The following is a 14538-nucleotide window of genomic DNA, read 5'->3' as shown; positions in this document are numbered from 1 at the left end:
GATGGTGCTCCTGTAAAAGCGCTTGTGCAAATGACTGTTAATACTCTGCGGCGAGGTGAAACTAACGGTGGAAAGCAGCAGTTACCCTGGCCCCGCTAAATGTATTTTGCAATTCAAAGTTCAAAATAAACTTATTATCAAAGTATGTATATATCACCATATACTACAGGCATTCAGAGTAGGAGAGAGAAATCCAGTAGAATCAATGAAAAACGACACGCCAAGTCTGACAGCCAATGATCAAAAAGATAAACTGCAAATAAAAATAAATAAATTATACTGAGGTCATGAGTTGTAATATAATGTATTTCCTACATCATCCCAATCATGTGCCATCTGAGACTGCAGGCAGTAGAATTTGCAGGAAGAAAGGCTGCTAGAAGAGCTCAGCAGGTTAACAGCATCTGTGGGGGCAAAGGGATAGTTGGCATTTTGGTCAAGTCAAGAGGGGAGAAAGCCAGCATGAAAAGAGGAGAGAGGGAGAGGCAAAACTAGGCTTGTATGTGACAGGTGGAACCAGGAGAGGGGCAAATGATGGGCAATGGAATTGGGTTGAAGAGATAAGTTGGTTGCCAGGGCATTGGGGGGGGGGCAGTGGTGTTGAGATAGAGGCTAGCTTTCCACCTATCACCCAATCTGTACCAAACACACTTCCTTGTGATTCAAAGGCTGCAGTTAATCGTAGATGCCCCTCTTGCTTCCCCCACCATTACACCAACTCTTTAACTGAGTAAAACATACCATCACCCAGAAAGTTCACTCTCTGTGACAGGATCGGATTCAGGATCTGGGCAGTGTCACTCTCTGCAACGTAGAAGAACGCACAGCAGGCGTTCTCTACTTTTGCGGCGTGAAGGGGAGGCAGGGAGAAGGTGAGCATCAGTGGATGTGATCCCACACAAATTCAGCTGCAGGCAAGCACTTTGAAAGGGCAATATCGTGCGGAGGACGGCTGCTTAGGCAGAATGAAATAAATGCGTAGTGGAAGGAATAAATGGGAGTATGCAAAGCGGCAAGGAACTTGCTCTTCGCGTGCTCCTCGGTTCGTGAGGGCCAGTTTGTCAGCATCCTGTCAGTCACCAGTCATCTTGACACCTGCCCTGCTGAGTAGAGCAGGTTCCTCAGAATGATCCAGGCAGAGTATGTCAGGGCTATTTCATGACCTGTACTATGGTACGTGGCAGCGTTGCTTTCAGTATATGCACGCCGTGCACAGATACACAGGCAGGAAACCAGCCACCGGCCGAGCCTTCTGCAGACTTGTTTCATCCAGCAGCCAACTCTTGGTCCACAGTGCAGGTGGTCATAACATGAACACATCGCGATGACCCTAGGACACCAGGCAGTGCCCTGCGTGGTTTCAACACCAACTCTAATAGTCACGGTAAAGCTTCTGACAAGCAGCAGTATGTTGATGACAGACGATTCAGCGATGAACACACAAAAAAGGAGCTTCTTTCATTGCTTTTCTCTTGTGCTTGTGCGCTTTGTAGCTGTTTACATCAGAACATGGAATCAGGATCGGAGTCAGGCTCAATATAGCTGGCATATGTCGTGAAATTTGTTGTTATGCAGCAGCAGTACATTGCAATACATAATAAAATAGTAAATTACAGTATTACAGTAAGTATTTTTTTAAGTTAAATTAAATAAATAGTGCAAAAGGAAAACAAAAGTAGTGAGGTAGTGTTCATGGGTTCAACGCCCATTCAGAAGTCTGGTGGCAGAGGGGAATTAACTGTTCCTGAATCATTGAGTGTCTCCTTCCTGGTGGTAGTAACGAGAACAGGGCATGACCTAGGTGCAGGGTCCTTAATGATGGATGCTGTTTTTTCAGGCATCCCATCTTCAAGATGTCCTGGATACTGGGAGGGGCTAGAGCCCGTGACGGAGCTGACTGAGTCCACAACTTTCTGCACTTTATTTCGATCCTGAACCATTCCCTGGCCTGGACAGACAAGTAACATTCACATCTCACAAGTGCCAGGGAATAATGATACTGAACAAAAGGAAATGCAGTTTTCACCTCCTGACATTCAGTAGCATTACCATCACTGAGTCTTCACGCTCAAAATCCTGTGGATTATCACTGATCAGAAACTGAAGTGAAACGACGAGAACATACCGACTGCTGGAAGAACTCAGCAGGTCAGCCAGCATCTACGGAGAGGAATAAACAGTCGATGTTTCAACTGAGATCCTTCTTCAGGTCTTGGCCCAAAATGTTTCCATATATGTTTCAATAAGATCGCCCACTATTCTTCTGAACTCCAGACAATACAAATCTAACTTCTCTAGCCATTCATGGTTGATCACCCTCTCATCACAGAAATTTTGTCTAGTCAAAAGTAAGAAGTTAAATTGACTCAGACTGTAGATAGTCATTGCCAGTTGTGTGTGTGGGTGTGAATGTTACTCGTCACTTATTGGCTCAGTCCAGTTCTTACTGCATCTGCATTGCTTCGTTATCTGTGGAATAATTGAAGCAACAGAGCATTGTGTACACATCAGTGCACATCTGCATTGTGGACCTGATGAAATAACATTAAAAGGTGAAGCTTTGAGAAGCTTTGATACTGCTCTGTGGGTTCAATCACCCTCCTTTATAGAGGATGAAGTTTACCTTGGTTATGGTGGAGTAGCGAGACTGCCAAGGATCCTGTTTCTGCTCAGCTTTGTTCATAAAAGTTTTGTTTTAATTAAGTAGTCATTCACTGGATGTGCACAGCCCACTTGCCTATTCCCAGCTAAACCACAACAGTCAACCACATTCTTGTGGGTCAGTTCGGATGAACATGAAATGTTAATTATATTTCTCTATCTGATCAAATGAGTACTGTATTTCAAGCATGTTTTTAATATATATTTCGAGCAAACAGCAGCCGCAGTGGGTCCATGGTCACATATGGGACATGCACTCAGTGGCCACTTTATTAAGTATTCCCTGTACCTAATAAAATGGCCACTGGGTACATGTTTGCAACCTGCTGCGGTGGCCTATCCACTTTGAAGGTTTAATGTGTCTTGTGTTCAGGGATGCTGTTCTAAACACCACTGTTGCAACATGCAGTTACTTGATTTAGTGTCGCCTTCCTGTCAGCTTGAACCAGTCTGGCCATTCTCCTCCAACCCCTCTCCTCAACAACCCATCTACACCCACAGAACTGCTGCTCCCTGGATGTCTTTAGTTTTGTGCACCACTCTCTATAAACTCCAGAGCCAGGTTTCCCAACCTGGGGTCCACAGACCCCTCTGTTAATGGGAGCAGTCCACAGCATTTTTAATAGAAGATTCAGAACCCCTGCTCCGGAGACGGTTTTCCATGAAAATCTCAGGGGGTCAGCAGTTTCTGTTGTAATCAAACCACTCCACGTGACACCAAAAATCATTCCACATTCAAAGTCACTTAGATCACCTTTCTTTCCCATTCCAATGTTTCATCTGAACAACGGAACCTCTTGATCGTGCCTTCAACACTGACTTGCAGCCACGTGATTGGCTGATTAGATATTTGCATTAATGAGCTGGTGTACATAATAAAGTGGCCACAGAGTGGAAGAGAACCTGATTAGATTTTACACTGATCGTAGTGATCATGGCTGGCTGTAACATTACTGTTCAAAATTATTTAATTAATTATATTTAAATTCCCCAGCTGTTACGGTGGCAACTGAACTCATGTTTACAGATTATTAGTCCTAGCCCGATTGTGGACAAATCCTCAGTGACAAACTCAGTCAAATATGAGTTTTGAGTGTAATTCTTACCTCAACTGCACAAATTAGCTCTTTTGTCGATGCTTGTAATAAAACTAGCTGGTGAATGGTCCTGGAGAAACCCAAAGCGACGATCGTGGAAGACACTATTGGTTCATACAATCCTGTCAGGATATCTATACATTCGAGCAGTTCCTTTACCCAGTTTAAAATCAGAACCCATTTTTGATAAACTAACATTCCTTTGTAGAGGAAATCCTGATCTTACTTTGAGACTAACATCTCTCAGCTAAATGACTTAAAGCCCAAACAGGAGCCAACCAAATCAAAGCAAATTCCCACCAATCTGCAATCCTGTTTTTATTCAAACTACCGAACAGAAAAACTGACACTGAATTAAATCATTAAGGTATTTTGATCTTTCCCTTCATAAAAACAAAATCCTGCCTATGGATTTTCTATTTTTAAAGCTAACTTTATCATGGTAGGTAGATTAGTTCAAACATGGAAAACCCTAGAGGCCAATCCATTTTAGCTAATGAAGTAGGAAGGTATTTTCTTGGGTTTCAATGACAATACTAAGAGAATACTCAAAGATCTTTACTTTGAGACAGGCTATTAGTGAAGGACTTATGAGGATCACTATGAGGCATAAAGGTGTCCAGGAACAAGAAAAACTACTTATTAATGAAACCTGTATCGAACAATGGTTCACCAAGCTTATCCAATGAATAACTCATTTGTGCAGACAGACAAGTTTGCACATTTGGTCTCTGGCTGGTCAATGTTTATCCTGTGAATCTCACTCAGGGAGAATGTGAGCATATCACAATTGGCTTTAATATATGCAAGGAGGAAGGAATTGGTTCAGAGTAGCTTATTTTTATCGTTCTCCACCAGCCTTTATCGTACGTACATCTGCCAACATTGGATGATTCGTCAAGCCTTTGCTCTAATGTACCCCACTGCGTTCACACCCCTTTTCGTATGTTGGAAATAACCACTGCCATCCCACTTTCAGGATTGCATATGAATGGACACAACCAGTACAAGGCGTCAGAGGGAAACGATACGCTCAATAGAGAAAATAGTGAGAGGAAAGATACCAACAGAACTATTTTCATTTTTCAGAAGTCAACAAGATTGGAGGTGTAAAACATTGAATCTGAAGAGATGTAACTGGGATCCAGGGACAAGTTCTCCCCAATTGCATTCATATTTTAAAAATTTATTATCGAAGTACATACTGTATAATGTCACAATATACTACCTGGAGATTCATTTGCGGGCATTCACAGTAGATTCAAAGTAATACAATAGATTCAATGAAAACCTACACCCAAGGATGGACGAACAGCCAATGAGCTAAAGAAGACAAACTGTACAAATACAATAAGTAAATAAATAATATTAAGAACTTGAGTTGTAGAATACTTGACAGTGAGTCCTCAGCATTGAGGTGAGTGAAGTCATCCACTCACGTTTAGGAGCCTGACGGTCGAAGTGTAATAACTATTCCTGAACCAGATGGTGTGGGACCTAAGGCTCCTGTAGCTCCTGCCCAATGGTAGCAGCAAGAAGAGAGCATGGCGTGGATGATGAGGGGACACTTCATGACGGATGCTGCTTTCTAGTACCTTTTTACAACTTTTCACAACTTGCAGCTTCCAAAAACATCTTGCCGATAATGAACAATTGCAACAATAATTTACATTTATTGGCGACGTCAAATGTAATAAAATTTCCCAAGACAGTTCCACACAAGAGCTTGCAGATAAAATCTGACATTGAACCATTACAACAGCTGATTACGATAGGTGACAAAGAACATGGTAGTAACAAATTACTTGAGAAGAGTGCACAAGTAGCAAATCATTTTCTACTTGCAGCCATGACACAAAAACACTTAACAAAAGGTAAAGTTTAGAAAATATTGACAACAGAATAAAATCTCATCCTCAGGGACAAAGAAAAAAAGTCACAATAACTAATAGAAGCTTAGGTTACTATAACTATTATTAGAAAATGTCAGCCTGAATTTGCCAGCATCAGGCAAAAATCACTGAGATTTCACTGACATCTGTTGTTACTGGCATTTTTGGGGTAAAATTACAGCAACGTGAATGAGGCTTATAAATAATTACACTGCATAGGTAAATACCTAGACACTAGAAATTAATTAATTTTAGTTATCACGGTAGCACATTGTAAAGTTAATTGGACTGCTGAGGTAGAAAGGATTTTGAGAGTATTACTCCATACCCTTCGCACACAAGAATTACTCTGTCCGAAATAGCAGGCAAGAATATTACAGTTCACTCACAAACTGCTGAAAATTCCTGTGGACAAAGTGCAAGAGAAACTGAAGGTTGAGTCAGTCAGCAAAACATATTTTTGTTTTGCAGATTTCTTTGCTTTAAGTCCAAGATATATATTTTCAGCAGGCACTGTAAAGAGGCTTTATTTCCTTCTGTGGAAATCATAATCTGAAAATTTCGCTAAAAATAGTGCTAAATCAGATAAAAAAATTAATTCACTGCAGCTGACCAAATACAGACCAACAAAATACTGCAAAATGCTCCAAAAGAAATAGAGACATCTAGTCTGTTCACCTTCATTTTAACTGCTGCCCGGTGGCTGTTTGCACTTTTTTGATGATTGGTTATAAGAATTAAATGTTTAAACATGCACTGGGGAAAAGATTTCAAATAAAGGTAAGCAATTGCAAAAAGCAAAGACTATTTTGCTAAAGTATATTTGGTGCAATCGGAAACATACACTCCAAAAGGTTAGGCTGTGCATCGCAAAGGTATATGGTTCAAGAAATATAATGGTGTCTACTTAGGTGCAGTTCTGATAATAGGATATGCCATATCTCTAGGAAATAACCAAACTGTGATTCAGCACAATGAATGGAATTCTTATAGTGCTAAATAAGAGTTTTGATAATCAGTTTAGTCCTTGAATGAATAGAGAGTATAGCTGCCCTAATGCTGAACTTCAGTCACTGCTTTTACACAAAACACAGAAAATTAAAAAAAACACAAGTGATTTTGCAGCTGTTGTAAATACAAAGTAACACACACAAAATGCAGGAGGAACTCAGCAGGTCAGGTAGCATCTCTGGAAATAAATAATGTCGACATTTTGGCTTGGCTCCTGATAAAGGATCTTGGCCCGAAACATCAATTATTTATTAATTTCCAGATACTGCCTGACCTGCTGAGTTTCTCCAGCATTTATGTATGTTACTGTGAATATAACAGATGTTTTTTTTAATTTAGAGATATGGCACGGCAACAGGACCGTCACACAATTACACCCGTGTGGCCAATTAACCTACTACTCCTTATGTCTTTGGAATGTGGGGGAAAACTAGAGCACCTGGAGGAAACCCACATGGTCAAAGAAAGCACATACAAACTCTTTACAGGTAGTGATGGAATTGACCCTAGGTCACTGTAACAAAGTTATGATAACCATTATGCTACCTGCCCTCCACTCCCACCCCCCCCCCCCCCCAATTTTTAATGCACTTACAATATTTCTAGACTGAAATTTCTAATCTAACTCCTGGTAAGATTAATTAGTGCTCTGAAACAGCAAAGAAGGGTTTGAAGGGGATAACTACACTCACTTGCCCCATCAGTGAAATGTTCCCACAACCAATGATCTCTCTCATTATCTCATGTTCTCATTACTTATTGCTATATATGTATACTTGCATTTGCACAGTTCGTTGTCTTCCGCACTTCTGATTGATTTTTCATTGATCCTGCTAAACCTACTATTCTATAGCTGAGTACTCCCACAAGAAAATGAATCTCGAGGTTGTACAGGCTGACACTTAGATAATAAATTAACTTCGAACTTTGAACACCTACCAAGGGAACAAATGGAATTCTATATTTTGATGCACAAAATAAGACATGAAAACAAAAATTAATTCTCTAATTTGGAAACATATTGTCAAACTTTTGCACTAATTTCAGCATCAAAACATCCCGGCACACACAATATTACACAAATACATGGTCACGCACCTAATATGTCTTTGCCATCTCTGCCTCCTACAATGCAGTTTTCAGACTTGCCATCCTTGTAACCTACATGAATGTCTGACATCGATACTTCTTTAACTTGGTCAAAAAACTGTGTGAATAATTGGGAACTAAGAAGATGGATATAGAAACAGAACAGCAGAGGCTGGAACAGGGAAACCAATCACTGGACCTTGGATTATATCAGTATCAAATCAAAAGCATGTTAAGTGAGACTGAGGGAACATCAGTGACCGGTTTGAGAGAGATTTTTTTTCCTAGTTTGCTACCAGATTTAAGAACGAAACAGATAAGATTAAATTCACTTAGGTTGTTTTTCATAGAGGGAAATGTTCGGAGGCTTCAATCGTCTCAGTTTGAATCCTGGTCCCGGACTTGAAAGGGCACAATTCTAACCCTTTGCTCCATCCATTCTTGTTACTTATCTTTCAGCAAGCGGGTTCATTCTGTTGACATTAGCTGCAATTACAAGGGCCATCAGCTTGTGCCAAGAAGCCACTCAAGATTCAACAAGGGACCTTGCACATAAAGTTCCATGATCTAGCTCCTATTTAATGTGAACTGTAAAACGTACAAGAACAAGCTGAAAACACGGCATGTTGCTACAATCATTCAAAATCCTCTTCAGCATCCCCTGCTCATCTCCAACAAATTGTACGCTGACATGCAGAAGAGCCTCAATCAATCACCTACAAGGTTAATACAACCTAATATCGCCAGTTTGGATAGAGACTGACGAATAACAGAGCAGCTCATTTTAAATTGATTACAAGTGTGGCACTCAGCATTCACAATGAACACAGTCCTCCACAGCAAATCTATGCACAAAAGCATTCGTCTTCATTATATATAAAAAAAATAGAATGAAATTGCATGGAATTAAAGCTGAGTACTGTTGGTGCTGGTGCAGGGAAGGGTTTAGTGGTGGAGTGAGGGAGGAGTGATTGATGGGAATCAGATTTCTATCAATGCTCTGGTAAAAATTACAGGAACATAATAATAAAAATAAGCTAATCATTAATGGCCTCTCAATAATGAAATCTAAGCTCACAATTAAAATTGATACGAGAGCAAAATAGAGCACGAGATGCATAACATTTGGAAAAATTCTTGTATTAACACAACATCACAGAAATTAGTAAAAGAGACCATGCTTCCTATCGAGGTGGTACAAGTGCAGTCCAGCCAGTTTGACTCTCTGCAGCACTGCATTTTTCCCCTTTCAAGTATGCTGATAATCCTGCAGTAGCTCAACCCTCATTACTTATATTGGCACTTATTTATTTACATACGTTGTATTTTATTTTAGGTTTATTTAACTATTCAAATTTAAGTTCAACAACCACAGTGTGATTTGAACACATGTCACTACGATCAGCAATTTAGGTGTTCGCTTAGTAAGTTAATCCCTTTTCCAACCCACCCTAACCATTACAGAAAATTTGGCCACATCCATCAGGCTGCAAAGGAAAGTTATAAGCAGCCTTGTTTATAAAAAGGATCATCAATCAAAAGAATGTTAGATAACTATATTGTTCACTAAATGAACTGTGATCACTTTTTTATTTTGGAGATGTACTCAGAGCAAAAAATTTCCTCTTTCACAACTGAGTCCTTCTGCATTCTGTATGAATCTAATACACAAGGTATGAATTGTTTCAACTGTTTTCCCCTGATACAACACCAGCACTCATTTTCTTGTTGCAATAATAAAATATAAAGAGATTTACATGTGCTGTGAGATGTAAAGAAATTTCATTACTCTAAGAGTTAAGAAGCCAGCGCACAATAGTACTGCATATTATCTGAGTAATGATGTGTAAACCTTTCCCCTTTTAATTGAAATCTCTATTCTCTTGGCTCTCTGTGCAATGGAGAAAGATTCCACAGCTGCAGTGTTCCTTTGTATGTGGATCAATTAATAGTCAATCAGAGAAGCGATGCTCCAAAATTTTACCCAAAAATACCACTGTCTCAGTTTCACTTCACCCTCAGCTCTGCCATTAATGAATTCCATCAGCATAGTTTTCTTGTGCTTGAGTGTAATTGGCTATGTTAGGGTTTAATCCTTCTAATGCCTGATGCCCACAAATAGTAGGACAACTCACTGGCTCACAAACAGGAACAACATTTCTGAGGAGTTTCCACTACTGACTCCCACCCCCCACTCACTCACAATGTTGTCAACCCTCCCACCAGCCTGGCTAAATGTAGCACTTTCATCCCCATACAAGTTGAGATTAGCTAAAACATCACAGGAAAAGGGTCAAGTTTGGAGACCTTCAACTTCTGTGGTACTTATTAATGTAACATTTAAATACACAGTATTGTACTGGTCAAAATCTATTGAAAAACCCTGATGGATGTTCATATGCTCAAATTTAGATTCGTTACTCTTTGGTGACACGCAAACCTGAAATCCCTGCTACATTTGCAGACTTAAGACAAAAATGTTTACAGGTTCAATGCCTTTCTCAAGGCAGGAGAAATTTATACTTTCCTCACTTTAATGCACACAGTATTAGCGTATTACGGAGGCTCTTGAAAAATAAATGATAGTAACACAGCCACTAGGGTAATTAGGGCCAAACATAAGGCCTTACCTAACCTACTCTCAAGCTGCTTTGTCTGTGCCTCAGTCACGATACAATCTTGACTCATTACTCACAACAGTCCAGAGTCCCCAGATGATCAGTAAATTCAGACCTCATTGGCATACCAGTCTCCAGCAGAAATTACTAACTCAGGAGTGCGAACTAGATGCCGCATCGGTGCTGAATGCTTCACAACACCAAGCAACATCACTTACAAAAGCTCCCCTCCCCCGCCTGCCTTCCCTGCAGGGTACCTTGCCACCCTGATGTACAATTGGAAGATATTGAGAGTTCTGAGGAGGGATTAACTTACCTTCTTTAGCTGCGCCTACAACTTTGCAATGGCATATCCAAATTTTAACTCTGCGTACCCTGTCTTGCGTGACAAAGAGCAGCAGCACTGAAAGTTAGCATGTTCCATCCAAATCTGGCCCAAACTGTGTCCTCAGTGCACTGAAAGGCAACATCCTTACTTACTATTTATTCTGGCATTCTTACATCCGCCGACTTCTCTAAAATCGATTTATTACAGAGTTATGACACTGTTAACGGTCGGTATCAGTGGATATCTCACAATATCTAACATCTATCCTGAATATAGCAACAAGGCCAACTTCGTTCCACTTTATGCCCCACTCACAAGTGCCTCACATTTTCAGAGCAGTCTGGCACAGAAGGAAGCTTACTTCTCCCTTCCGATCATCTTCAAACTATCTGAAGACATGACAGTGACAAACTGATTTAGGACCCCCATCACCCGGGACATGCCCTCTTCTCGTCGTTATCATCGGGAAGGAGGTACAGAAGCCGGAAGGCACACACTCAGTGACTCAGAAGCAGCTTCTTCCCCTCTGCCATCCAATTTCTAAATGGACATTTAACCCATGAACACTACTTCACTTTTTAAAATTATTTCTGTTTTCCCCCCACTAATTTTAATTTAACTATTTAATATTCATATATACACAGTGATTGACTGATTTAAAAAAAATTATCATGTATTGCATTGCACTGCTGCTGCTAAGTTAACAAATTTCACAACATATGCCAGCGATATTAAATCTGACTCTGATTCTGAGAGTACAATTTTACACTGCTTTTGAATATGGAAGCTCGGGTAACATTTACTACAGTGGAAAATCACTGCAGGAGGCTCTAAATTCGGAAAAAGTAATAAAGATTTGACCGTCATAAATCTCATGCAACATAAGAAATTTAACTTCTTTTCTGTCAATATTTGTATAGTGTACAAAGGAAAAACACACTCTTTTTAAGCTATGAAGGCCACCTATATTAACACAATTACTTCAGACTCAATTTCAATTCAGGAAATGAAAATATCCAAAAAGTTACAATAAAGTAATTCTCAACCTTCTGCCCTACTTCCAAAATAAAGTCACCTAAATTAATACCATGCATTGCCTTTCTTGGAGCTTATCCCAACCTAATGCCCCAGATGAAAAGAGGGATTGGATACAGAAAAGGGACAGACTGGGTTTCCACAGTACTGCTGAGCAATGGAAAGGCATTTTAGGATAACACACATGGGGAGGGGGGGAATTCAATCTCATCGTTTTTCTTCCCCATTCTGTCTTTGCTTTGTTTATTTCTTTTAGTCTCTGCTCGATTTGCCTCGATTATTTCAAGCTCCTCTCGTCTTTAAGTGCCTTCTGATTAATGAAATCTTAAGTTTTCTGAAATAAATCCTGCATTGGGTCAATTATGATAGAGAATTAAACATGCTTCGAACAAGTTATTCATTACCACGATCTTCATAACCATGGGCGAGTTTCACCAGAAAGGGCAATTGTTTTTTTCGCTGCGATGAACTTCTGTCACTTAGAAAGACGGAAACAGATCCGCTTCTGTGGTAAAGGAGCTCCGTTAAACAGGTTAAACTACTTGTTGTTTCGCAAACACTGAACTGGTTGAGCCAACGAGGACCATTTACACAAACGTCGCCTCGTTCCAAACCTACGTCCTAAAGTTTCATTCATCCTCCTGAAGCAACTTTGCAACGACCTGGTTTCTTTCGGCTTTTCTTTCCCAAACTCCAAAAACGACTGGAAATCTCACTGATCTATTTTACTATATTATTTTATGCTCCAAGAATCTGAGTTGCAATACGTACACCCGCTCCCGCACCATGAGAAAGACGATATGCTTTTATGCGTAGATGCACAGACACGTTATATAAACATGATCTGTTTACTTGCATTCATTTTTTTTTCCACGCGACACCAAATTACTTGCTTATGATCCGGTGTTTCGCCTAATTAATAATATTATTTATCTAGGCTGGGATGATAAGGGATTTACATTGCGAGTGTTTTTTTTTATTTAACAGTCTGTTCGGCATGATTCGGGAGAAACTGAGGTCGAAGAAATCCCGCCTGCTTGAAAGTCTAGGAAATACAAATGAAATAGGGTTTAATATGAGAGTTAGAAAAAACGGCAACTGCAGTCGGGGTGATACTGACTGCCTGAGGGAAGGTCCCGGGAAGGGGGGAATGTGTGACGGTTCATAAGGATAAAAATGAAGCTTTAGGGAAAGGTGTCTCCATCTTTAAGGCACTAAAAAATAAGAGAGGAGTCCTCGCCTTGATTACAACTGCAGGATGGACGGTGGGAACGTGAAGTCCAGTGTCTCCGACATAGTTAGAATGAACAATATTTTCCCCTCACACATAAAAGTTAATAACCGACTGCGATAAGATTATGAGATATGCACCGCATATGACGATGCTGAAAGACTAAAGTTTTGGGACGTCTGGACTACGTCCTGATTCGGTTGCAAACCGGCCTTGCCTCCTCAGAGATCCCACAAAGTACAGAGGGATAGACGCCCAGTAGCTCGAAGACTGCAAAGACTCGTTGCAAACTTCTGCCGGAGAGTGGAAGCAGGAGTGAAGAAAAGATTCCTCGACTCCGCACGGACGCCACTACTCTTCATCTGCAGCGGTAGGCAAAAGTTGGAAGTGCTCTTCCTGGCCGGTTCCGGGAGACGGGCAAACGGTCAAAAGCATCACACTGATATCTGCCGTTCTGTTAGTCCCTCCAACCTCCACCACCCGCAAAACACCTCACACTCTCCCTACCTAATGGGAAAACGGCCCGATTCACCATTCAAAACAAGCCGATTGCTTTCTTCAGAGAACAGGCGCTCTGCGCAGCTCGACTGAAAGCAAGTTAATGAATCACGAACAGTGTTCAGGTAGGTGGTATAACATGTGTCTGAGAGAATGAATCGCAACTTCCGGAAACAACTGGTCAGAGAAACAACACAAATAAAACTCAATAACATCTTCAAGCCGGGGGAGGGGAGAGAGGGGGTTGCAATCTAAAGCGCTACCTCATTCTTCCACCCACTTCACTGTCAACAACTCTGCTTTATTCAGCTCTACTTTTTAAATCGGTGTTCGGGTAAGCCCACACAGAGAGCCACAAGACAAGAGGGGGAAAAATAACAGTTCGCAACATGGTCTCAAGTAGCACAACTTCCAACATCAACAGAAAACGTTGTTTCTTATTCCAGCCTTGTCGAAACGGTGACTTGTATTGTTAAAGAAATCCTGCTCGGTCTAATGTACGCAGAAGTAATTGTCAACAGTTTCATTGAAGAATGTTCGAACACACATGTAAACTAAACAAAAACGTATACATACCGGTCGTTTTTTTGTCTGTGGTACGCAGGTGAAGGGTGTGCGCACACACACACACACACAGACACACAGTTAGCCTCAACAAATGCAGAGTGAGAGAGGAAGAGAGATGGGGGAGCGGTCCAGAACCGCGCTGTGCTTGAACAGCTCAGTGTAGTGTGTGTGAATGGAGCAGGCAGCGACTGCTGATCCTTGTGTAGTTAACTGACAGGCACACATGCCAGCGCGCCGCCACACAGGACCTGACCCAGTAGCTGGGGCGAGCGGGCTTTCTCCTCCCCCCACACACACACACACACAAATACCCGGCAGAGCAACCGATCGCTGTTGGGGGAGGGGTTGTCCCAGGAGGACTCCCTTCTTTTGGCGGGTTGGCAGTGGGAGGGGGGGATGCTGTGGGATGAAGGTAGGCGGCAGTGGTTGTGCTTTGTCGGTGTTGCTGGCGTTTGCTTCTGATCCACACACACACACACCCCCCTCAGTCTAGCGAGGCTGCTGCAGAGAG

General features: G+C 41.2%; 1 protein-coding gene across 3 annotated transcripts in view; it reads right to left on the bottom strand.

Annotated features, from left to right (window-relative positions):
- The window catches only part of tenm3 (teneurin transmembrane protein 3), a 1636378-nt gene that overhangs the window by 873952 nt on the left and 747888 nt on the right, over window positions 1-14538 (bottom strand). The window contains exon 1 of one of the 3 annotated variants that reach the window (XM_059974313.1): window positions 14037-14051. The exons of 1 other annotated variant lie outside the window; for it this stretch is intronic. The gene's annotated coding sequence lies outside the window, so the exon portion shown is untranslated. Of the gene's footprint in view, window positions 1-10684; window positions 10803-14036; window positions 14052-14538 lie in introns of those variants that run through there. One more of the 3 variants, XM_059974312.1, reaches the window with a different exon arrangement.

This window comes from Hypanus sabinus, chromosome 7 (assembly GCF_030144855.1).
Source record: "Hypanus sabinus isolate sHypSab1 chromosome 7, sHypSab1.hap1, whole genome shotgun sequence".
NCBI lineage: Eukaryota > Metazoa > Chordata > Chondrichthyes > Myliobatiformes > Dasyatidae > Hypanus > Hypanus sabinus.
Note: the sequence above shows the minus strand (reverse complement) of the source record. Positions and strands in the feature narration are given on the sequence as shown.